The following is a 16,308-nucleotide window of genomic DNA, read 5'->3' as shown; positions in this document are numbered from 1 at the left end:
CCAAACTTAAGGCAAGGCTCACTTAAACATACACCTGGCCATGAGTGTGGTTCACCAGTCAAGGAAGATGTGAGAAAGGCCCTACTTTCGCAAACAATGTACAACACAAATGAATCTAGCTTCATATGCCTGTCCGCCAAGCTAGTATATGCATATACATAGCTAGTACTTGGAAGGCTGTCCCTGCAAATAAACCGATGTCATCGATCCTGCCGTCCGCAAAAAACATTTCTACTGGCATAATTTTTACATCCTCCCCCCAAACCGAAGTCCAGGCTCACTTTAGCAAACATTTGACAATGGGCCACTGGCCATGGAGGATGCCATACTTCCACAGACAATGTACAACACCAAGTAATCTTGCCTCATATGCCATTGGCCAAATGGCCAATGCAGACGTGGTGTCTCCAGTGAGTACTTTGAACTCTTGCCCTGTGAATAAACATATGACATCGGTCCTGCCAGACATTGGAGACATTTCTTCTGACTTACATTTGAAACCACTCCCGTATCTAGTCTTCTAAGTTTCGGCAAAGCATATTCAAATAACACATATTCAAGTATTTCCAGCCCCCAACAAACCCTATGCAACAGACTCAACAGCAAGTCTTTATTGTATGGGCCTCTATTTGACATATAAACCACTTTATCCCAGTGTATAAAGCCGATTTCTAATCCAAAAGAAGACCTCTTCTTTGCTTTGGACTACAGAAAATATCCTCATCCAGGACTTTGTTTTTAATACTGATTCACTAATTTTCAGCCAGGTATTTCAAGTCTTGGCTCATGTTGTGTTCATATTCCAACTTAGAAACATTATTCATTTTCCTTTTGTTACATTCTGAGTCCCTAAAGTTGATCTAAATTTCAATTTTCTTAGATCTCAAAGTTTAATGTTTGTTTTATCTGTGTAACAAGCAGATTATTTTCAAGATTCAGCTTTCACTTTCTAATCAATTTTTTTTCAGTCATTTACTTTCATGAAATGTTCCAGTTTAAATAAAATGAAATTTGTTTCAGAACTTAATTTGTCTCATAAGGTCCCTTCCTGTAATGTTTTCGGATGTCCCAACTTCAGTCGTGCAAAGACTCCTGGTAGAGTGCTGCACATTTTATTGAAAGACTAATTGTTGATAAGATGATGATTGCTCAGCTGTGGGTTTCCAGATTCCGAAGTTGACAAAATAATTGGCATCCCAAACTGACAAGCAAGTTACTGCTAAATGCTGCGCCCAGTGTCTTTCAGCATACACAGACAGGTTAGTATAAAGTAGAACAATCTTTTGAATGCTTTATGCTTTCACCATTACTATAATATTCTCTGACTTGTTTCCAGTAGTACTCTGTCTAAATTCCTTTCATATTTCTCGAAAAATGGATGTATTACATCCAAAATGAATGTAATAATCATTCTTTTAAAATGTGTTGTTTGCCTTTTTTCTGATCCGTTGTATGGATTTTTCCCATTTGTTATTATAGATGTCAGTATCCTTATTTTGGATGCATGTTTAATTGTTGAAAGTATTAATAATTTCTTTCCTCTTAGCCCTTTTTATAACGTAAATCGAGCCAAATGGAAATGCATTCAGGTATTTTGGAGGACACAACAGACATTTTGATTGACCTCCTAGTAAGCCTATATGTTTTAGTGAGGGGTGGTGATGTTTTGTTATGTCTGAGTGCTGTCTATTGTGATGAATCTAGCGAGCTTGTCACTACTTTCCATGGAGAAATCTCCCCTCATATGGCCAGGGAAAGACAGAAGCTACCTGACTCTGACCATCAGGGTGGCTATTTGTGAGAGGACCACATGAGGTAAGACAACCCTCAGGGAGGCGGAGTACACTTACTAGGTCAAGATAGGCATTTCCCTGTTTCTTTAGCCTCTGGTAATACCCACTTGCCTCATCATTCCTGTATGGCATACTGTAGCATGGGTGTAGAACTTCCTTTCATGTCCAATCACAAACTGTATTTACATTCCCCTTTGCGTGATAAAACTGAGACGAGGAAGAGGACTGGAGTAATGAAGATCACTAGAATCCAAAAGCAAACTCTGCGCTCTAGTTGTTGGAAACAGTTAATGGGTGCCGGGACATTTAAACACACCACACCAGGAGAGTAAGAGATCATCACTAATGCTGAGGTTGGTAGGGACACCGAAGGAGAGCAGGCTGCAATGTTGATCAGAGAAGCTGCTGGAGGTGCTGTCCGGGGAAGTCTGGAAGCAGAAAGTTTGCTGTGCTTGTACCACAGACAGCAGGAGCGGTCAGGTGAAGGAGATGACAAAGCAGGAACCGGAGAGCAGCAAGCAAGCAGCAGCGTGAGCAGTGAGACGCGAAGAATGCCGAAGTAGGCGACTGAGACCGGTAAGCCCAGATAGAGATGCTGGGATGCCGGGGTGATTCATGGCGGATGCTTCGTACCGTTGGTGAACCTGGTAAACCCAAACAAGGGAGCTGGGACGCCGGTACGATTGTTTGAGCAAAGATACTAAGACAAATAAAAAGGGATCCCTGACCCAATATATGAAAAGTATAATTAAAGAATCTTGGAACTATATACAAGAGAAGGTGATTACTGATGAGAAGTGAGAGTCTGGGACCTGCACCTAAACACTGAATCAATTAAGAAAGTCCTGGCAGGATAGTAAACCAGGCATACAGCGAGTCTGGGACCCGCACCGAATTGACCAAGCAAGAAAGTCGTGGCAGGAGAGCAAACCAAGCATAAAGCGCGTCTGGGACCCGCACCCAATCAAGATTGCTGAACTTGGAAAAGGGGGAAAGCAGTTCCCCAAATGTGTTGAATCTCGGGGAAGGGAGCCTCCCTCCACTTTTACGTGGAGAAGTCTGTGAGCTGTGGTAAAGTTAAGAAAGCTCAGGGGAAAGGGCATGCCGCTTGAGCCTGTGAAACCTGTAAAGTGTGGAAAAGCTAAGAAAGTTCAGGGGAAGAAGCATAATCTTGCAGTCTGTGAATTGTGGAACTGTGAAACTCTCAAGGAAAGGGTCATGCCCTTTTTATATTGTGGAATTGCATAACCCAAAAGGCGATCAAGAGAGAAGTGTTATATCTTGAGTTGATGAACTGTGTAAACCAGAAGAAACTCAGGGGAAGTGTTTTCCCCCTTGAGATTGTGGAGTATGGTAATATGAAAGGGAAGAACATTGAAAACATAGAGAGGGAATGGAAGACCCCCTTTTTAACTTGTAGAACTTCGTTGGTTTCTTTTACACTTTGGAACTTTATGGTGGAACTTGGAGCTGCAGGTGATCAGCTAAAAGACAGTTTCCCCTTCACGTTATATTGAGTTTAGTGTGTGAGGGTCAGGTTAAGATTTTGGACACAAGGCAATGAACTTGTTGTTTTTGGACATTGTAACACAGACATTCCTTCATTTTGTTGAGGCTGGGTAACCCCTTCGAGTTTTAGGGATAGGTAGGATTTACTCAACTCTTTTATTTTATCATTTTTATCAATCACCGTAATGCCACTGTGTCCGAATCTTACTCTTGATCCCTTACACTATACTGTTGTCACTTCTCTCATAGCCTCAGACAACTTGCATGATGGGCAGGTATGCATTTTGTTACATGATTCTTAATGTCATTCTTTATGTTGACAATATATAAATACTATTCTTCTATCAATATCAATTTTATTTCTATTTCCCATGCTGTCTTTGATGCTATTGTGTTTATTTTGAATATAGAATTCTTGTGAAGTCATGTTTAATCTATTTTGTTGATTTTTAATGAAAGTAGTTTGTCAGAAGTGCATTTCTGCCAAAATTCCTTTGGATAAACTCATGAGCATAACTGTATTAACCGGAAGTATATTGTACATTTTTTTTAATACATTTGAACGAAACAACTCCACTAGTTTGGTTTTGAAGCCTGAAAAATTACATGAAAATAAGATTGGTGAAACAATTTGGCTTTTCAAATTTTGATATACGTCTGCTGTATTGGTGATGACGTGACGTCATTATCTTGCACTGCATCTTTGTAAACCTCCATAACGTGGAGTTATGACAGCAGGCACTCTTTCATGTCTTTCATATGTATTTTGTTCGAGAATATTAATGGTATATACAATGCCATCATTTACTTTTATTTATCTTTGTGCGCTAACTTTGATTTATAGATGTGCAAATAACTTTTAATTATACTATATTGAATTCTGTTCCCTGCCCAGCAAAAAACATGTCCATTATATTTACATTTCAATGACAGTAAGTACTATTACAGTTAATAGAATTCTTGAATGTTTTATGTTGTGACTTTTTGTTGCTAGATGTACATTTAATACCAAATGTGTTTTCTTGGTGCAATCAATAAGTAATATGGTCTTGTCCCTCTTCAACATATTGAACAAGGATGAAAGCATCATGTCAACAATTTTGTTTATTTCATCAAGCACAGGTGTGTGTTTCTGGTTGTGGGTTTTACATCCATTGTTGCATCCTTATTGATTTCACTAATGTGCTCTTTTATATCCTCGCAACATAAACTGTAGGTCATCTGTAGCTTTGTCGACTATTACTTATTGATTTTAATCATCCATGTTTTTATCTTTGAGCCACAGAAAGAAAATGGTGTGCCCACCCTTAGTGCAATACCATATGACACTATTGAGGTACAAAAGGTAATTGATATTATTTTTATTATTGCTTTCATCTTGGAAGTTTTAATAATTTGTGTAGAATAATGAACCCGTTTAGTACGTTATGTCAGTTTCTAACCATACTTATTATAGAATGTCTAGCATTATGCAATTGTAAATACTTATTTTTCTTTTTGTTCACCCATTTCTTAACCTGGTGTACTAAAGAGTGATACTCTAAAGGGCAGTCCTATTTACCAATCGTACAACAGCACAAAAGGCGAACAGATATATGGCTAGTATTTGTTTTTTGCTTGTTCATGGTTAGGGTATACAGTCTTGTTGAAAGCAGCAGTATAACAAGTGAACGGTTTGCTATCTCTGTAGTTGAAAATGGCAATGCATATGGACCTGACTATTACAAGTATCGATATTTTGTAATACTTCAATTACCTTTTGTGCATCCAAAGGAGTCGCTTCAGATGCCTGTGCAATACAACAGAACCCAAGGAGAACAGGTACAACCCGTGTTTTGAATTTGTGTTTTTATGGTGGACCATTTGTAAATGAATAGACTTGGACAATAAACGTCTTTGTGCATGCCTCTTTTTCAGAATATAGTTGAGCATCGTTCTTGAGTTATTTCTCATGAGTTATTCTTCATGAAAATTAAAGTGTAAAATTATTGCGTTCACAGCAGGATGGCAATGAAATGGCGGCTATTGATTCTGGACCACACAACCCCACACAAATAACATATGAGATGGTCTAATTGTTGTTATTTTTAGAAAGAATTACACTCCAATTTAAAATGTGCATTAATTGATAAATTGCAGTTCCTAGTGAAAATATTTTGTAAAAAAAAATGTTAATTGCAAACAGAAAAGAATGCGTAAAGTCATTTGATCTTTTGCTTATCTAATTTCTCATTATTGTAGAATGAGACTCAAATGGGTACAGGAATGGTTAGTTTCCCAGCATATTAAAAAAACAAGGCTATGTGTATAGGATTAATCAAAATACATAACTGAAAATCACTGTATCCTTATTATACTGGCATTTAAAGGAAAAGGACTAGGAAAAAGAAGACTCAAACCACATCATAATCTAGGGATGCTGGAAGTTAATCTAAGCTGACTTGGCAGGAACTGTTGAAGGCGTTTTCTAATTCTTGACCTATTGTTGTAATTACAGATGCCCATGTGCAGTGGCCATAATTCGAGCTGACTATCACTGCTGAGCCTTGAAAAGTAATGAGGGAGCATTACTGCTCCTACCATGTCCTCCTCAACTGGGACTCTCGAAGGAAGAGCCAGCAACATTCCTTGCAGTTCACACCATCTACGCCACCTAAACAATTAGTGGAGTATTCTGCAGTAGTTTTCCCTCTTGTCTATTGAATCACAACCACCTGATTTATCGAAGTTGGACACCATTGAGGCAACCTTAAAATTAATTGATTATAAGGACAACAACCCAAACTACATCATGGGAAGTGAGGAGGATGTAGCCCCCCCAGCTTTGGGACTGAAGACAATGAATTGGCAGACAAGTGGCTTTTGATGGAACCCACATATATAGTATTTGACTGCTGCCTGCTAGACAAAGAAGCTGAACTTCAACCAAACAACTCAGGGTAACGGTTGTGGCAAACCGTAACTTTAAAAAGAAGTGGCTGAAACAGACCTGAACATTTGAGGAAGCTGTGAGGACGAACACTGTGGTTTTTCTTGGTGCACACAACCAAAGCTTGGAAGACTATCAGCAGGATATTTACTTTGTTCTTGGGCACTGTTATTTAGTGGATCCACATTTACAAAAATCTCCATTTTGCCATTCATGATCAATGGATAAAATAACATTTTTATTTGACATTGCATATTATATTGAAGTCTGTTGACTTATCATTGTCTTTTAAAGTATTCTTTTGGAGTCTAAAAATGCAGAAATGTAATGTGTAGAACATACAGATCTCATGGTAAATCTAAAATGTTATATTGTTGCATACAAGTGTTTTTTGATGTGCGCATGAACATAAAATATGTAAAAGCAAAGGGCTATTTTATACTTGAGCACAATGAATTTGTCCTGTTTTCTAACAATCTCCATAATTATGCCAGTAGATAGGCTGTATCAAATTCTTCTGCTAGAAACACACACTGCTTTACTCCAGCCACTCCCCTTTCTTCCTCCATTCTGGTTATTTTGGGGAAGGTTGCTACAAAGGCTGTCAAAGTCATGACAATCTATAAACCATTTGAATAAATTGACTAAAATGAAAATGCATAACATATAATATAACTGATTTGAAAATCCTACCATCAGGCGATGTACCTGCTGCATACATAGAAACCTAAGAATGCAAATACTTTACCTCACAGTAAAGTGCATAGTTTCATGTAGATCGTGCACTACTGTCATAAAGCGTGATTATAAACAGATAATTTGCATAAGTGCGAAGACCTTTATGAACCCATGTCCTAAATGTTTAATGGAGGTTTATTTGTGAAGCCCACACAAGTAAAAATATTTTCCAAACAACCGCAAATATCCACAACCATCCCATGAAATCGCTGTGGTAAGCGACAGAAACCTAGAGGCAACTGGCTGATATCTGATGCCGTTTTAAATGATTACCATTGTATACATTATGCATCTCAAACTGTATTGTCCATATGAATCATCAGTCTTACATTCCCATCACATCTCTTGTACATTTACCGCTCAATAAATATATTATGATGAAGCCACCTTCAAATCACTCATTGAGGGAGATTAGGGCAATTGGGTGCCAGGTGAAGTCACCAACAACCTGATGGGACCCTTCGTAGTATACACGGGATGCCCCAGAGAGCCCGCAATCCTCCCTCGGGGCCCCATCAAAAGTCCTTCCGTTGCCTATAACATCGAAGTTCCTCATGTCAACTAGCAATTAGGCTGGCATCTTTTAACAGTAGGACAGTACTGAGAGTTGCAGTCTGCGTGTCCATTGGGATTAGTCCTTGGTCAGGTGTTGTGTAAAAAGCCACAATTTGAGAGATTTGTGAAATTGGAGAATTGTGGGGGCTTTACGGGACAATACCAGTATCGAGGTCCAGAGGATGGGTGCGGAACAAGGAAAGGATTGTTTGTGGTTCCTCTCTTGCGGAAGAGTTGTAATTTGAGACAATATCTCCATTTGCTATGCACAATGGTTATTCCACTAGATATGTTGAGCTTAGCCGCCAGGTGAGATGATGTGCTACGAGTGCTTGCTTTGTAGATAATGCATGAATTTGAACAGTATCCTGTCCTGAAGAGTAAGCCAATAGAGTTTGTGTCGGATAGGGTGATTCGGTCAAATTTCCACAAGCTGTAAGACATTTTGCTACAGTGTGGTGGTCCATTTTCATGGGAGTTAGGTGAGCAACTGAGAGCTCAGTCAGGGCATTTCCCCCATCAATATGCAAGACCACAAGGGCCTGCACTACTACCCAGACATCCTGCGGCGGGATGAAGGGTTTGATTTTGCAAAGTGTGGAGATTTGGAGCCAAGCCGTGTGGGCCTTTTGGCTATGTGTTTCTGGAAGGGCAGGCTGCTGTCAATGGTAAAGCCTAAGGATTTTGTTGAGTACTAGAGTTGCAGATCAAATCCTTCTAGGCGCATATCATTGAGCAATTGTTGAACAAGTTGTTGTTTATGGGGGGAATTGATTAGGATGAATTTGGTCTTGGATGGGTTAAGTTTGAGGTAGGCAGACTACATCCAGGACTGGAGGATGTCCAGGAAATCATGGACAACTGATGTCCTGTGGGCTTTTTACTCTCATGTACAACTGTATTGTCTGCATAGTGGTGGATGGCTATATCGGCTATATCGGGATCTTTGTGAAAGTGCCCAGAGACTCCATGTAAAATTTAAAAAGGATCCGTGAGCGAATGGATCTTTGGGGGACTCCGCAGGAGACTGCTATTTGGTTGGAACGCAATGTGTTCATCTGGAGGCTTGGTGCCTGCCCGAGAGGTAGGAAGTAAACCAATTGAGGACAGTGCCAGAGAATCCAATCATGTTAGCAAGGAGGATGCAGTGGGTTACGGTCTCAAATGCTGCCAAGAGGGTGAAGGACGAGGAGGCATGCGTTGCCTTTATGCGTGATTGGAGTGCATCATCCACCACCTGAATGGCAGCCGTCTCGATGTAACACTTTGGACGGAACCCTGACTGAGATTTTGCCAATAAATGAAAGGTTCGTAATGAGTTGGTAGTGAACCGCTCATCTGGGTCTCTGGTAATTTTTTCCAAAAGAAGTCCTATGAGACCAGTCTTGAGGGTGTTGGGGAATGACCCTTGAGGATGTTAGGGAATTACTTTTGGCTTAGGTGGGCATTAAGGATGCTGAGAAGTGCACGACACACCAGGCTCATCATTTGTTTAATAGTGGTGGCCAGGTTAATATCATCTGAGTAGGAAGTAGGTTTGAGGGAGGTGATTATTTTTAGCTGGTCCAGGGTGAAAGAGCGGAAAGAATCCTGTGCAAGGGAGCAGTGCACATGCTGGGGTGGAGTGTGGGCTAATGCTGTGGGTGGTTGATTCGATGATGTGTCGAATTTTGTCTATTTTATTTTTCTCAATAAAGTTGTTGATTGTGTCGCATTTTTCTTGAGTTGTTTGCACCTAGGTGTCGGTTGTGGCAGACAGGTTTTTTGAGACATTGGATTGCAGGGGGCAAGGCAAGGATGCAATCCAATTATTGAAATACGTCCAATACATGATCTTGAGTAGACAGTGTCCGAAACATTGGTATGAGGTGAAACCATTAGGAACATACCTATCAAGAACACCCACACTAATGGGGAAACTGTCCCACTAACCATAGCACTTATTGGGACAATTACTATCACTCTGTAAAAAGAGGCAAAATCCCCCTGACCCGTAGGGTATTAGGACAGCATTCCGGTACTGTATCTTTCTCACAATCCTCATTTACCCCCAGCTGCTGGCTAAGTACCTTATATATCCTATCACTAATCACAGCCTTGTAACCATTTTAGACACATTAATACAGCAAAGCTGTCACTCTTTTACCTTTTCTTTCCTCTACAGTTTGCCATATAGAGTAGTAAGATACAGAACAGGAGGTGGCTAAGCCAAGTGAGCCACACTGGAAAACAGACCAAGATTAGGGGAAAGGGTAGATTAGCGAGCCTGTTGGAAACATTTTTGCTAGTCCTTTATAGAAGCTGGACAGTAGTCTGCCCAGAAACCGGGTGTAGCTGTGCAACCACCACCAACTAAAGAGGTTTGCTTGGCTGGAGAAACTGGCCTGAGGTTGCTAGGGGAATCATAATTACAGCAGTCAGGCCTTCTCGGCTATGTGTGAGAACATCCTACACAGACCAGTCCCTCACCCTTGGTTACTCATGTGGCCCTCAAAGATGTTTAGTAATTCAAGTTCCATCCTCTCTTGCCAGCATAGTCAGTGGTGGAGGGTCATTGGAGTTATAGTCCAACACATCTGAAGGGCTTCATATTGAGAACCCAGGTATGCTCTAGAGCAAGAGATGAAGCTAGAGATATTGCCTCTGTAGTGCAGTGGAGAATCCCTAGGACAAGAGGGGAAGGTACAGGTCTTGCCTCTGTAAACAATCAAGACACCCCAAGGGCAAGATGGGTGATGATACCAGGACTTTCCCCAGTAGGAGTTGAAAGGCCACAGCATCCCAGGAGGATACTCCACATTGGGATTGCCTGCCAAGACGAAAGCAACATTACTAGACCCTGAGACTGTGAGTGATTTGACGGATACTCTACAGGGGGGTAAACCTCTCAAGAGCATGCTAGTTAGCTTGGTGAATGGACATTATACTCGGGACAAGGGAAAAATAATACGGAGCAAGCTATTAGCAAGGCATAAAAAGTTGCTCGCCTTTTATAGTCTTCGCATGCATGCAGTGCACAATTATTTACACGCCATGAGTCAGTTATCACTCACCAATGGCTAGTGGCCAGTGCACATTTTCAGCCCTACCGTGGACACTAGTTCCTCATTCATCCTGACACTTTTCTCTAGCGAATGCCCCATTTTGTTGGATATCCCGTTTTAAAGAAATGTCTCACCATGTCTGAACCTAGAATTCATGTGAAGGAAATACAAGGTCTTGCGCAGCGTGCAAGGCCATGTCCATGCGTTTTGGAAAATAAACACGAGGCCTGCGATAGTGGCCCTGTGGTTATGGTTAAGATGCTCAACTCATAGAAAGAGCACTTTTTGGACGGCTTATAACTTCTCCCCCACTGGATGAATCCTCACCAAAGTTTGAAAAATAAATTATAATTAAGTTATAGGAGGGTCCCAGAATCTGTGGAAATCCTCATAGACGCAATGGCAAAAACATTTTGTTGGTACCTACAGCCCAAACCGCTGGACGGATTTTCCCCAAATTTGCACCAGGAGTGGCGGCTTGGTCCCAAAAGCATGCTTTTGTAAATTTGGTGTAAGCCCGTCCAGTAGTTGTATTTTAAAATGGCCAAAAAGAGGTGATATCTGGGTCCAGTCCATGGACTTGCTTTCTGAATCAGGGTCCACAGACGCATCTGGACCAATCAGGGTCCGGAGTGATGTCTGCGAGCATCGTACATGCCCACTGATTGGATGGTGAAAAATGTGCGTCATATTTTTTTAAACGGGTCGCCATGTTAGATCCGTGGACATCCGCCAGTGTCCGCGGATAGCATGGTGGGGAAAACATCTGGAAAACACATTTGGGATTATTTGGTGGCTGAAGAAAAGGGCCTGAAAACGGTGGGGGAGTGGAATAAAGATGATATGGAGCTGTTTTTATAGGGGGAAAAAGGCTATGCAGGGGCCGCTGAGTCCGCTGTCAATTTTGGTGTCTGCATATATCATTTGGATGGCAGGGGGTTCTGGGTGAGGTTTGTTTTCTGAGGGTGTACTGTACATACTTGTTATATGGTTTCATTCTATTGTGGTGGTTGTGGCCAGTGGCCAGATTCTTCGGTGCACCCCCAAGAATCTGGCCACATAATCTATAGTAATATGTGTATAATAATGATAGGTACTGTAGCAAGAATATACAGTAATTGTAATATGGTGAAATGATATAATTGAAGTGTGTGTCGTATTTATGATCATAGTACAATTGAGGATAGTGCTCCTCAATCTTCGCTCGTTCTTTGACACGGTCGACCATTTTATCCTCATTAAACAGCTACATGATAACTTTGTCATCATAGACTGGGCACTGGACTGGCTAACTCATTTTCCTCCCTAACCGCCCTTCCCAACTGCAACTGGGCAATTTCTCCTCCACCACCTCGCTGTCTGCCTGCAGCATCCAATAGGGTTGTATCCTATCGCTGTAGCTCTTCAATATGTATTTCGTCACTCCGTCTCACCTGATCTCCTTCTTCTTTCCTCATTTCCAGTTTTATGCTGATGACACACACAGCTTTCATTGAAACTTCCCTCTGGTACTTTCTCCTCCCTGTCTTTCATCCCCAATTGGCTAACTGACATCCAGGCAATCTCTGTCTCAATGACAGTAAAGTGCAGATCCTTCTTATTGGGACACCTGTGCCCTGTTTCGCTTCTACCTGTCACGACCTGTGACCCAAAACCCCACTGGCATGGTCACATGCCAGGTATGGTTAGGACTCCGGGTTCACTTGGGGCCCCAAGGGCCTTGCATTATCATCATGGACTCTCCTGGAGTCAGTCCTGGCGCTTTTGGCGCCAGGCTCATGTTCATGTCGGGACATTGTCTTGAAGGGACTACTTTTTCCTTGGAGGCCTGCAGTCAACATGGAGGCACCCACACAGTCTAGTTCTTAGAACCAGACTGTGCGGTGCAGTGTTTTGGGTGTGGCAGCCCGGACTACTTTACCTGAACTACTTTACTAGGAGAGGCTATATAAACCACACCCAAGTTACAGAATGTGCTTCGCGTTATTCTGCAGCCAGCAGCGTGACGCTCATCGTGTCCAGAGACCAGCACCCGGCGATCCTTGAACAGCGGACCTGCAGAGGAGACAAAAGAACATCATTAGTCGTCTCTGCTTACCTGCAACTTTCCATCCGTCTTCCTGCTGCTCGCGGTCTTCCATCCAGTCGGCAGCATCATCGGGACACCACGCACGCACCGGAACGAGGCACCTGGAGGGAGAGTGAAAGAAGGACAACGTTAAAACAGGTTACTCACGGCATTTATGGCAGTAATCACGAGAACCTCACCTGGCTGGGCATTCTTGTCCGGTTCCGCTCCAGAAATCTTCCCACACCCAGAAAGACCATCGCAACCTGAAAAGGAATAAAGAATACATGTTAGCAAGAAAAGACATTACCGCGCCGCACTTCGCGCTTAACCTACCATCCATCATACGCTCCTGCATCCATCATCCTGGCAGGAGCCTGATCCAAGCAGCGCAACCACCGAACCTCCATGCACCTAAGGGGGAATAAATAAAGAAAAGATATTAATAGAAAGAAAGGAAAGCAAGGACATTTTAAGACTGCTATAAACCAGACTTACCTCCTTAAAGACACTTGAATGGGTTAGCACCAGTGAAGTTAACTCGGTCGCTCTAACCCACAGAAAACTGCGCGCACCTGCACAGAAGGCAGGACAGAGAGCACGCCAGACATCACAACAAGGTGAAGAGTGGGCCATCAGATCGAGTCCAGGGGGCTGGTGAGAGGAAACGAAATCTGTTCCTAAATCCAGTCCTCCTGTGTTTTCAGGCCCGACCTCCATAGAAGGCACCGACGGAATCGGGAAGGGTCCAGGGTGAATACGGCAACCAGGGCATAAGGCCAACCCCGTGGATACCAGGTGAGCGTAACACTACCCTCTTGTTAGACCAGAAACAACCCTATAGTATGTATGGTATGTTGGCCTGAAACCAATCGCATCATGTGACAAACATCGCGGTCAGAGAATCGTCAATGTAACCAGAGGGCATCCATTTTGTGAAATGTCGGCCATTTGCTTTTTTCCTTTCTGTCAAATAGTTTTGCAAATATATTCTATGCTCCGAACTCGCACACAGTGCGAGGCCACGGCCTGAATGCTGAAATACTAACACAGACAGGAATATCAAACTATGCAGAAATACATTGTTTTTCTTTCTCACTAAATCCTTGAAACAGAGCATAAGCCGCATCTAATCAGTAGTCCAGGTGCCGGCCTGTCTTGCAAACGCTGTAGTAAAAGGCAGTTAAAAACATGAATTATATTGTTTTAGCGGTGCTCCTTCGCGGAGAGGGTATTCTGCTTCAGAACTATCTGACATTTTAGCTCATGACCCAAGTCATACAGATAACGTAATAAGGAATGTTTTCCCTGCTGAGAAAACAATATCCTTGCTGAACCAGAAGCTCCAGGTTCCCCATAATAGAAAGTTGCCTTTGCTGCCTTTGCTAGAATAACTATGTTTAGACTGAATGAAGACTTCTCATAACGTGTCATAATTGTCAATCACTGAACCCTAGCCTGTACGACATGTTGTGGGCGAATTGAATTGCCTTTGTAAAGATTATGGGCCTCATTACAAATCGCCCGGTATGGAAAGAACGGTGGCGGTAAACCCGCCGCCACCGTTGTTTCCATGCCGGGCGATCACAACTCCTGCAGGCGGGAGGTGATGTTCCCGCCAGCTCTGACCTGACTGGTTTAACACCGCCCGCCTGCAGGCGGACGAGGAAACACCGGCAGCATTACGAGATGCTGCCGGTGTTTCCATGATCCCCATTCCCATTGAGTCCTATGGGACTCAATGGGAATGGGGATTAACACCATTCCGCCTCCGTGATTCCCGGGAAACTGGGGTTGTAATGCCCCGGTAATTCCGGGAATCACGGAGGCGGAATGGTAATACGAGTCCTGCGGTAACCAGGCAGTTTTACCGCCTCGGTTACCGCCGGACTCGTAATGAGGCCCTATATGTAATGTATATATATTACTGCTTGAGCGTTGCTCGCTCTCTCGCATCTCACGAGGTCTGGGAACACACGTCGTGAGGCGTTGAGACCCAGTCGGCCGACTGAGAAACCTTTGAAATAAACCAGACTTGTTTGGAAAATGAACCCCGTGTCTGACGTGTCACACGGATATATGGTTATTGTGCCTTAGAGTCCATATGTGGTCTTTATGGCCTAGCACTCTGGCCTCCCTCTTTGGGCCCTCTACCTTCACCATCCTGTGAGGCCAAAAACCTTGAAGTCATCTTTGACTCCTCTCTCTGCTTCACTCCTTATTTTTAGAGCTTGTCAAGAAGTCCCACTTTCATGTTCACCTCCTTACAGGCATTCTACCTTTCCTCACCTTTTGCCAGAAGCTCAACATCTCTAGAGCCCTGGTCCTGTCTGGGCTGGACTACTACAACAGTCTTTTTTATCAACCTCCCCCTTTGTTCTCTATGCCCCTTTCAGCTAATACAGAATTTGGCTGGAAGACTTATTTTTGGACTCAAGCCCAAGGACTGTTACTTTACAGCAATGTAACCGAAGCTGAACAACCCTCTTTTGCCTTCTGTGCCCTGATACCCACGGGTCTGGCACACATTATAAATATTAAAACAAACAAACAAGGATCATATCTCTGCAGCCCTAAAATCTCTACATTGGCTCTTTGTGGATGAAGGATGAAAATCAAGATCCTCTGTATCATCGACAAGGCTTTCTGGGACCTGGGACCATGTTATCTGCAACTTTCTCTCCCTAAATGCTCCTCTTCTTGAGCCCTCCGCTCCTCCAACTCCAATTCTCATCTTGTGAAACGCTTTTCCAAACAGAGCGCAGGAGGCAGGAGTCTCTCTTCGGGAGGGACCTCTCTTTGGAACCGCTTCCATGTCCCTCTCAGAGTAGAGCCAGAATTCCTTACATTTTGGAAACTTCTGAAAATCTGGCTTTTCTCTTCATCTTTCCCTCCATCCCTTCCCTGCTAAACATCACATGTTCCAGGCCCTATATGTAGTCGACACTACTATCAACCCTCCTTCAGCACTGCCCTTGTGTGTCTACCACCTGGCGGCTGTGCACTCCACCCTTGGTATTCCTCCACCCCAGCAGTTAGCCAGTGACCTTACACCTTGGCACTTCAGTCCTGGGTTCCCATCAGCACTTGCCGATCCTTTCATGCACTTCTGTTACTGCAGAATGCATATGTGCATTTATAGCAGCACTGTGCACAATTTCTTGCGATAAGTAAGGGAAATGCAGATGCAAAAGCTGTGTAGAACATTGTGAAGTGGCAGTTGGTGTGTGGAAGTTTAACATGTTGATAGGGTTATACGCACAGTTTTTGGAAGGGATTGTTGGATGAATGTGTGACTGTTTGAAAGCAGGCAAATGAGGGAGTGTTACAAGCATAAAAGTAGAAAGGGCAGAAGGGCTTTCCTGTGCAATGGTGTGCATATGCCATCCGGGTCTTTCAATGATGAATTTCCTGGAAAGGGGGCAGCAGACAGCACAGATAGTCATGAAGGTCCATGGATTATGGTCCTTATTGTATGCTAGAGAAGATAATTTGGGACAGAAAATGGTTTGTCCTTTTATTTTTTTCTTTAGTATACATTTGTCCATTATTTCCATTAGCATAGTACAGAATGCTAATGGAAATGTTGGCAAATCTTATTGAGTCTAACTACTCTACTGAAAAATGTAAGGTAGATGGAGGAAGGAAGTATGGTGGGGGAAGGAAATTAGG

The 16,308-nt window shown here is 42.8% G+C and overlaps 1 protein-coding gene and 1 long non-coding RNA gene across 4 annotated transcripts in view; both read left to right on the top strand.

The window, feature by feature from the left end:
* The window catches only part of GRAMD4 (GRAM domain containing 4), a 2,133,975-nt gene that overhangs the window by 1,772,555 nt on the left and 345,112 nt on the right, over positions 1 to 16,308 (top strand). The gene's annotated exons all lie outside the window — the stretch shown is intronic.
* LOC138513054 (uncharacterized) lies at positions 4,383 to 7,371 on the top strand. The gene is made up of 3 exons (XR_011281676.1): positions 4,383 to 4,647; positions 5,076 to 5,123; positions 5,800 to 7,371. It is a non-coding gene; the product is annotated as an uncharacterized lncRNA (long non-coding RNA).

This window comes from Ambystoma mexicanum, chromosome 12 (assembly GCF_040938575.1).
Source record: "Ambystoma mexicanum isolate Mex_15411 chromosome 12, UKY_AmexF1_1, whole genome shotgun sequence".
Classification (NCBI taxonomy): domain Eukaryota; kingdom Metazoa; phylum Chordata; class Amphibia; order Caudata; family Ambystomatidae; genus Ambystoma; species Ambystoma mexicanum.
Note: the sequence above shows the minus strand (reverse complement) of the source record. Positions and strands in the feature narration are given on the sequence as shown.